Genomic DNA, 7,376 nt, shown 5'->3' with positions numbered 1-7,376 from the left:
AGTCAGTAACTAATGCCATTGCTTTACAGACAAACATACTATAAACAAACGGGTGACTACAGTAATCACTAGGTGTCATTTCAACACAAGTCATTCGTCAATGCCGGTTACAAAAAAAATTGAATCCCTGACAAACATTAGATAACTCACTGAATACAATGAAATGCTAACGATATGCGGCAGCACACACGCACGCACACACTTACACACACACACACACACTTACACACACACACACACACACACACACACACACACACACACACACACACACACCGCTGACCAGTCTACTGCATTTTAATGCCTGTGTTTCCTTTTCGACGTTCTGGCTGTTTTCTGGGTAAGGAAATCGGAAACACTTGAAACGCACAGATAGATATTTGTTCAATCATTTTCTATGCTTACATTGTACCCTTTGCAATTTCAAGTATGACAAATCGTTGAACAAATCCAGCAACTGAAAGACCACTTCCCTCTACGCATACCCCATTCTCGCCCCTATCATGACATTCTGGTTTAAACAATATTTGCATCGAAGGCAGTGAATCATAAAAGGCAAGTAGAACCAATAACAACAATGCCCTGTAACATCATGCCTATGGTTCGCGTTTATGAATTCAAACCGTAAATTTACAGACTTGTTCAACGCTTTGAGTCAACATGCTCTGTTTTGGTGCGCTGGACAGGAAGCAATCTCTGAAAATGTCAAACTTTTTCACTGTGAAGGGCTACGGCTTACAACAATGCGCAAACCTTACTTTACATTTTTCTCTTCAATTTTGCAGTTACAATTATACTATGGTAAACTGCTTAAAAAAATATATTCACAAAGTAAAGGTAATATGTCAGCAGTTCATTGAACATGTATTGGATTTTATTGATTTTGAATCGGCTTTCAGATATTAAATGATGACAAGCAGCAGTACCTCACTCAGAACGTGCGCGCAGAACAGCAAGCTCATATTCGAGACTAAAAGATCGTTATGTTACTCAACCCAGGGCCGGACCAAATGAGTTGTAAGGGGGGGGGGTTCCTCATTTTTTTTGGGGGGGAAAATCAGCGAAGTGGCGAAGCCACAAGCGCGCGCCTGCAAAGCAGGCGAGCGAACTAGGGGGGTCCGGGGGCATGCTCCCCCGGAAAATGTTTGAAAAACGGTTTAAATCTGTGCAATCTGGTGCATTCTGGGCCTTGTTTAGCAGCATTGTTTTGGTGCTAAAACTAGTTAAAAAAAACAACCTCAAAGCAAGGTACATGCTTTTTCCAGGGGTGGGGTTCCGGAACCCCTGGAACCCCCCCCTGGGTCCGGCCCTGCAACCGGCACTGACAAATTAAGGGTTATAGATTTACGAAACTTGAACTTGTCGCTAATGCAGCAAGGCAAGTTGATATTCAATTACAATCAGAGACGTCTTCGCAATGGCTTTTTTTCTTGGTTTACTGGTTTTGATGTTTTATCCAATCACATGTTTACAAGCGAGAACTTACTCTATCTCTCCAGAAGAAACTAACAGTTCTTCCAAATTGTTGGGAAACTCCAGGCCAAATCTGAGTACGAGTTACACCACAGACCATTGGTCAGCGGAAACTACGACAACCAAATCGGCCCTGAAAACTTCTGAGAGTGTTGTAAATGTTTTGAATCACACGGAAAACGGTACTCTGTTGAAAACAAGTCTGAGTGCATCCCTCCACAAAACGTACTCTTATCACGATTTTGGCGTTCCCATCGACCGTACAACCAGTAGTCAAAATACTGACGTGCTTACGGAAGACGTGGAAAGAAATGTTAATGTTAGAGTTCCTGCCCGAAATGCAGGGGATCTCTCGGATCACACAGACAACAGTCAAAGCTCTTTGGGTCTCCTTGGAGATCATGCTGAAAGAAAGGACACCGTTTCTGGATTGGATCGAGATAGAACTTTCAATAAGGTTACAGGAGGTATTACATCAACACGGCCGAACCCACCAACCAGCCCAGCTCCTGTCCTGAAACGTTTTGCACGGACTTCATCAAAAATTGGTCACCGAACTCTCAGATCAACCATCAATGCTTGCTCTCCGGACAACCTGACTCTAACAACCTCTTATGACCTTACGCTTGAAATCTTGGTAGATCCGGACCAGATTGAACAGCCTGTCGTGGAGTGTGTTTTTACCGCTTACGTAAGTCAGAATCATTATATGAATCTGACGGTGGACCAGCTGACCGATACCTTCAATGAAAACTTAACGATAAGGATCAGCGAAGTGAGTGACTACGAAACTCCAAGCCCTACGGTTATCGACGGTGAGATGCTCAAAAACACTAGTTTTTCGTTGTTTTCCTTTAACCCACTGAAGGTTCGTGTTGAGGGTTATGCACCATTCTCGATGTTACGCGTAACTCTGCACTATCGTGTCCAGAAAGGTCCAAACATGCGGACCTTACCCTCTTCTAAGATTTCTGCCGACGTCACGTGTGTTATGTCACCTGGGTTCATGGACGGACAGTCTTACCCTCACGACTACGATGGCGAATTTGTCATTACGATAACTGCGATAGAGTCGTTGATGATCAGCTTCAGTCAGATTTATATCGCCTACAGCAATAATTACTGTCTACGTGACTTTGTATTGCTTACGGAGTTGCCTCAGAAGAAAAACACTACTTTCTGTGGCGAATCTGTGACAGATGTTATGATATACCACTTCTCGCTCCGTCTCCATTTTCGAACAAATTACCGATTCACCCGTAAAGGGTTTAAGATGCTATTCACAATCTTACCCAGGGCTGAAGAGCCCACGCTTTTGCCAGGTAAAGTCTTCAACTGCTCCGTGCCAAATTTTCACCGTTTTAAACCGTTGATGAGCTGTAACACAGCAGTGGAGTGCGAAGGAGGAGAAGATGAGCAAGGCTGTTCCTACCACAGCGACGACTGTGGAGATGGCTTCGTTAATATCGGCACAAAATGTGTGGTGCGGCCCAAAGAGCCCATAAGCTGGACTGATGCTAAATTTGACTGCATTCGGCATGGGCAAACAATGGTGACCTTTGGAAACTCAGAGGAATTCGAACAATACTTGCGACTTCTTCATTTGTCCAAAAACATGCATTACACTTTTTTTGGAGCACAAACGGTGAACCGACGACAGACAGCTTCGATCGCGACCTTGTATAGATACGTCTGGCAGTGGGCTGATGGCTGGACGGCCTTCTCGGTACAGATGAATGGTTATAAGCTTCCCCCTGCATGTGCCATGTACGATTATCTGGATCGTATTTTCAGGTCAACATCATGCAATGAAAAAAACAATAGAGACTATGTTTGTGTGTTCAATAAACCAAATAGAACCCTTCAGGTTGGAACGGTTACTAAGCATGATGTTCGTCTGTTTGAACACTCTGCAAATATGACTTGGAGCACTGCAGTAAATGTGGTTCAGTGTCCTTCAGGTCATGTAACCAGAGACTTTTTGTAGTGTGACCTCCAGGCAGAATGCCGTGCACCAGATTCTCGCGTGTTCTGCGAGGTAGGTGTCGTGAAGATGCCCATGTTTCAGTGTGGGCACAGCCAAACTAGTCTGCCATACACTTTGGTATGCGACCACGTGCAGCATTGCCTTGACAACTCAGATGAGGACTTGTGTCTGTATCCCAACTGTCTCCATGGTTTGAATCGTGATAGTCAGTGTATTCTAGACCACCAGCTGTGTGACGGCAAACTCGATAGCTATGACGGCTCTGACGAAACGTGTCATCAGGCATCTGATTCAACATTCCGTTCTTCAGTGTACCCTCCAGGTTCAGTCCATTTTGATGGTAAAGGAGGGTATTGGGTGAAGCCTATGAAGGATAATGAGCGCTGTCCAGGTTCAGTCCATTTTGATGGTAAAGGAGGGTATTGGGTGAAGCCTATGAAGGATAATGAGCGCTGTCCAGGTTCAGTTCATTTTGATGGTAAAGGAGGGTATTGGGTGAAGCCTATGAAGGATAATGAGCGCTGTCCAGGTTCAGTCCATTGTGATGGTAAAGGGGGTATTGGGTGAAGCCTATGAAGGATAATGAGCGCTGTCCAGGTTCAGTCTATTTTGATGGTAAAGGAGGGTATTGGGTGAAGCCTATGAAGGATAATGAGCGCTGTCCAGGTTCAGTCCATTTTGATGGTAAAGGGGGGTATTGGGTGAAGCCTATGAAGGATAATGAGCGCTGTCCAGGTTCAGTCCATTTTGATGGTAAAGGAGGGTATTGGGTGAAGCCTATGAAGGATAATGAGCGCTGTCCAGGTTCAGTCCATTTTGATGGTAAAGGGGGGTATTGGGTGAAGCCTATGAAGGATAATGAGCGCTGTCCAGGTTCAGTCCATTTTGATGGTAAAGGGGGGTATTGGGTGAAGCCTATGAAGGATAATGAGCGCTGTCCAGGTTCAGTCCATTTTGATGGTAAAGGAGGGTATTGGGTGAAGCCTATGAAGGATAATGAGCGCTGTCCAGGTTCAGTCCATTTTGATGGTAAAGGAGGGTATTGGGTGAAGCCTATGAAGGATAATGAGCGCTGTCCAGGTTCAGTCCAGTTTGATGGTAAAGGAGGGTATTGGGTGAAGCCTACGAAGGATAATGAGCGCTGTCCAGGTTCAGTTCATTTTGATGGTAAAGGAGGGTATTGGGTGAAGCCTATGAAGGATAATGAGCGCTGTCCAGGTTCAGTCCATTTTGATGGTAAAGGAGGGTATTGGGTGAAGCCTATGAAGGATAATGAGCGCTGTCCAGGTTCAGTCCATTTTGATGGTAAAGGAGGGTATTGGGTGAAGCCTATGAAGGATAATGAGCGCTGTCCAGGTTCAGTCCATTTTGATGGTAAAGGAGGGTATTGGGTGAAGCCTATGAAGGATAATGAGCGCTGTCCAGGTTCAGTCCATTTTGATGGTAAAGGAGGGTATTGGGTGAAGCCTATGAAGGATAATGAGCGCTGTCCAGGTTCAGTCCATTTTGATGGTAAAGGAGGGTATTGGGTGAAGCCTATGAAGGATAATGAGCGCTGTCCAGGTTCAGTCCATTTTGATGGTAAAGGAGGGTATTGGGTGAAGCCTATGAAGGATAATGAGCGCTGTCCAGGTTCAGTTCATTTTGATGGTAAAGGAGGGTATTGGGTGAAGCCTATGAAGGATAATGAGCGCTGTCCAGGTTCAGTTCATTTTGATGGTAAAGGAGGGTATTGGGTGAAGCCTATGAAGGATAATGAGCGCTGTCCAGGTTCAGTTCATTTTGATGGTAAAGGAGGGTATTGGGTCAAGCCTATGAAGGATAATGAGCGCTGTCCAGGTTCAGTCCATTTTGATGGTAAAGGGGGGTATTGGGTGAAGCCTATGAAGGATAATGAGCGCTGTCCAGGTTCAGTCCATTTTGATGGTAAAGGAGGGTATTGGGTGAAGCCTATGAAGGATAATGAGCGCTGTCCAGGTTCAGTCCATTTTGATGGTAAAGGGGGGTATTGGGTGAAGCCTATGAAGGATAATGAGCGCTGTCCAGGTTCAGTCCATTTTGATGGTAAAGGGGGGTATTGGGTGAAGCCTATGAAGGATAATGAGCGCTGTCCAGGTTCAGTCCATTTTGATGGTAAAGGAGGGTATTGGGTGAAGCCTATGAAGGATAATGAGCGCTGTCCAGGTTCAGTCCATTTTGATGGTAAAGGAGGGTATTGGGTGAAGCCTATGAAGGATAATGAGCGCTGTCCAGGTTCAGTCCAGTTTGATGGTAAAGGAGGGTATTGGGTGAAGCCTACGAAGGATAATGAGCGCTGTCCAGGTTCAGTTCATTTTGATGGTAAAGGAGGGTATTGGGTGAAGCCTATGAAGGATAATGAGCGCTGTCCAGGTTCAGTCCATTTTGATGGTAAAGGAGGGTATTGGGTGAAGCCTATGAAGGATAATGAGCGCTGTCCAGGTTCAGTCCATTTTGATGGTAAAGGAGGGTATTGGGTGAAGCCTATGAAGGATAATGAGCGCTGTCCAGGTTCAGTCCATTTTGATGGTAAAGGAGGGTATTGGGTGAAGCCTATGAAGGATAATGAGCGCTGTCCAGGTTCAGTCCATTTTGATGGTAAAGGAGGGTATTGGGTGAAGCCTATGAAGGATAATGAGCGCTGTCCAGGTTCAGTCCATTTTGATGGTAAAGGAGGGTATTGGGTGAAGCCTATGAAGGATAATGAGCGCTGTCCAGGTTCAGTCCATTTTGATGGTAAAGGAGGGTATTGGGTGAAGCCTATGAAGGATAATGAGCGCTGTCCAGGTTCAGTTCATTTTGATGGTAAAGGGGGTATTGGGTGAAGCCTATGAAGGATAATGAGCGCTGTCCAGGTTCAGTCCATTTTGATGGTAAAGGAGGGTATTGGGTGAAGCCTATGAAGGATAATGAGCGCTGTCCAGGTTCAGTTCATTTTGATGGTAAAGGAGGGTATTGGGTGAAGCCTATGAAGGATAATGAGCGCTGTCCAGGTTCAGTCCATTTTGATGGTAAAGGAGGGTATTGGGTCAAGCCTATGAAGGATAATGAGCGCTGTCCAGGTTCAGTTCATTTTGATGGTAAAGGAGGGTATTGGGTGAAGCCTATGAAGGATAATGAGCGCTGTCCCACGACACACTTTCTATGTCCTGAATATTTCTGCCTACCAGTCTATCTCCGCTGTAACGGTATAGATGACTGCCCGGGTCGTGAGGATGAAGCTAGGTGTGACAGCTACACGTGTCCAGGTCTCTACCGCTGTCGGGGGTCCAAGGTGTGTCTGCACGCTGACAACGTGTGTGACGGCGTGCCCGAGTGTCCCGAGCAGGACGATGAACTGCTGTGTGATTTCTCTTGTCCTGACCAGTGTCACTGCCAGGGTCTGGCCTTTGTCTGCAGCACCAACTTCTCTGTTAGCTCTTACCCTACACTTCGCTACCTCAATGCTAGCGGCTCTGGCATGACACCTGATGCTGTTAGTGGTTGCCTGTTACTTATTCACCTTGATTTGTCAAATTGTGACATTTGCAATTTTCCTCCCAACGTGACCGTTCCAAATCTCCAAGAGTTTGATTTAAGCCGAAACCACCTCACATTTCTTGACATGCGTCGTTTCTACTATCTGCCAAATCTTAGGGTTCTGCTGTTAACGCAAAACCCACTTGTAAGGATAATCGACTCTGCATCCACAGAATTAAAAGAAATGAAACTGCAGACTATTGATCTGTCGTACACTGCTCTAGAAGTAGTTAATGGCAGTGCATTCAAAAGTATCTCAAGTTTAAAAGTTTTAAACGTGTCTTGGAGCGAGTTAACAACAATAAACGTTGCATAAACATTGATCACCAAAGCGATCTTCTCTCTCATAAATCAATGCTTTATTATGGATCCATTTTAA

The sequence above is a fragment of the Littorina saxatilis genome, linkage group LG9, assembly GCF_037325665.1.
Source record: "Littorina saxatilis isolate snail1 linkage group LG9, US_GU_Lsax_2.0, whole genome shotgun sequence".
NCBI classification, from domain to species: domain Eukaryota; kingdom Metazoa; phylum Mollusca; class Gastropoda; order Littorinimorpha; family Littorinidae; genus Littorina; species Littorina saxatilis.
This window is presented reverse-complemented; position numbering follows the sequence as displayed.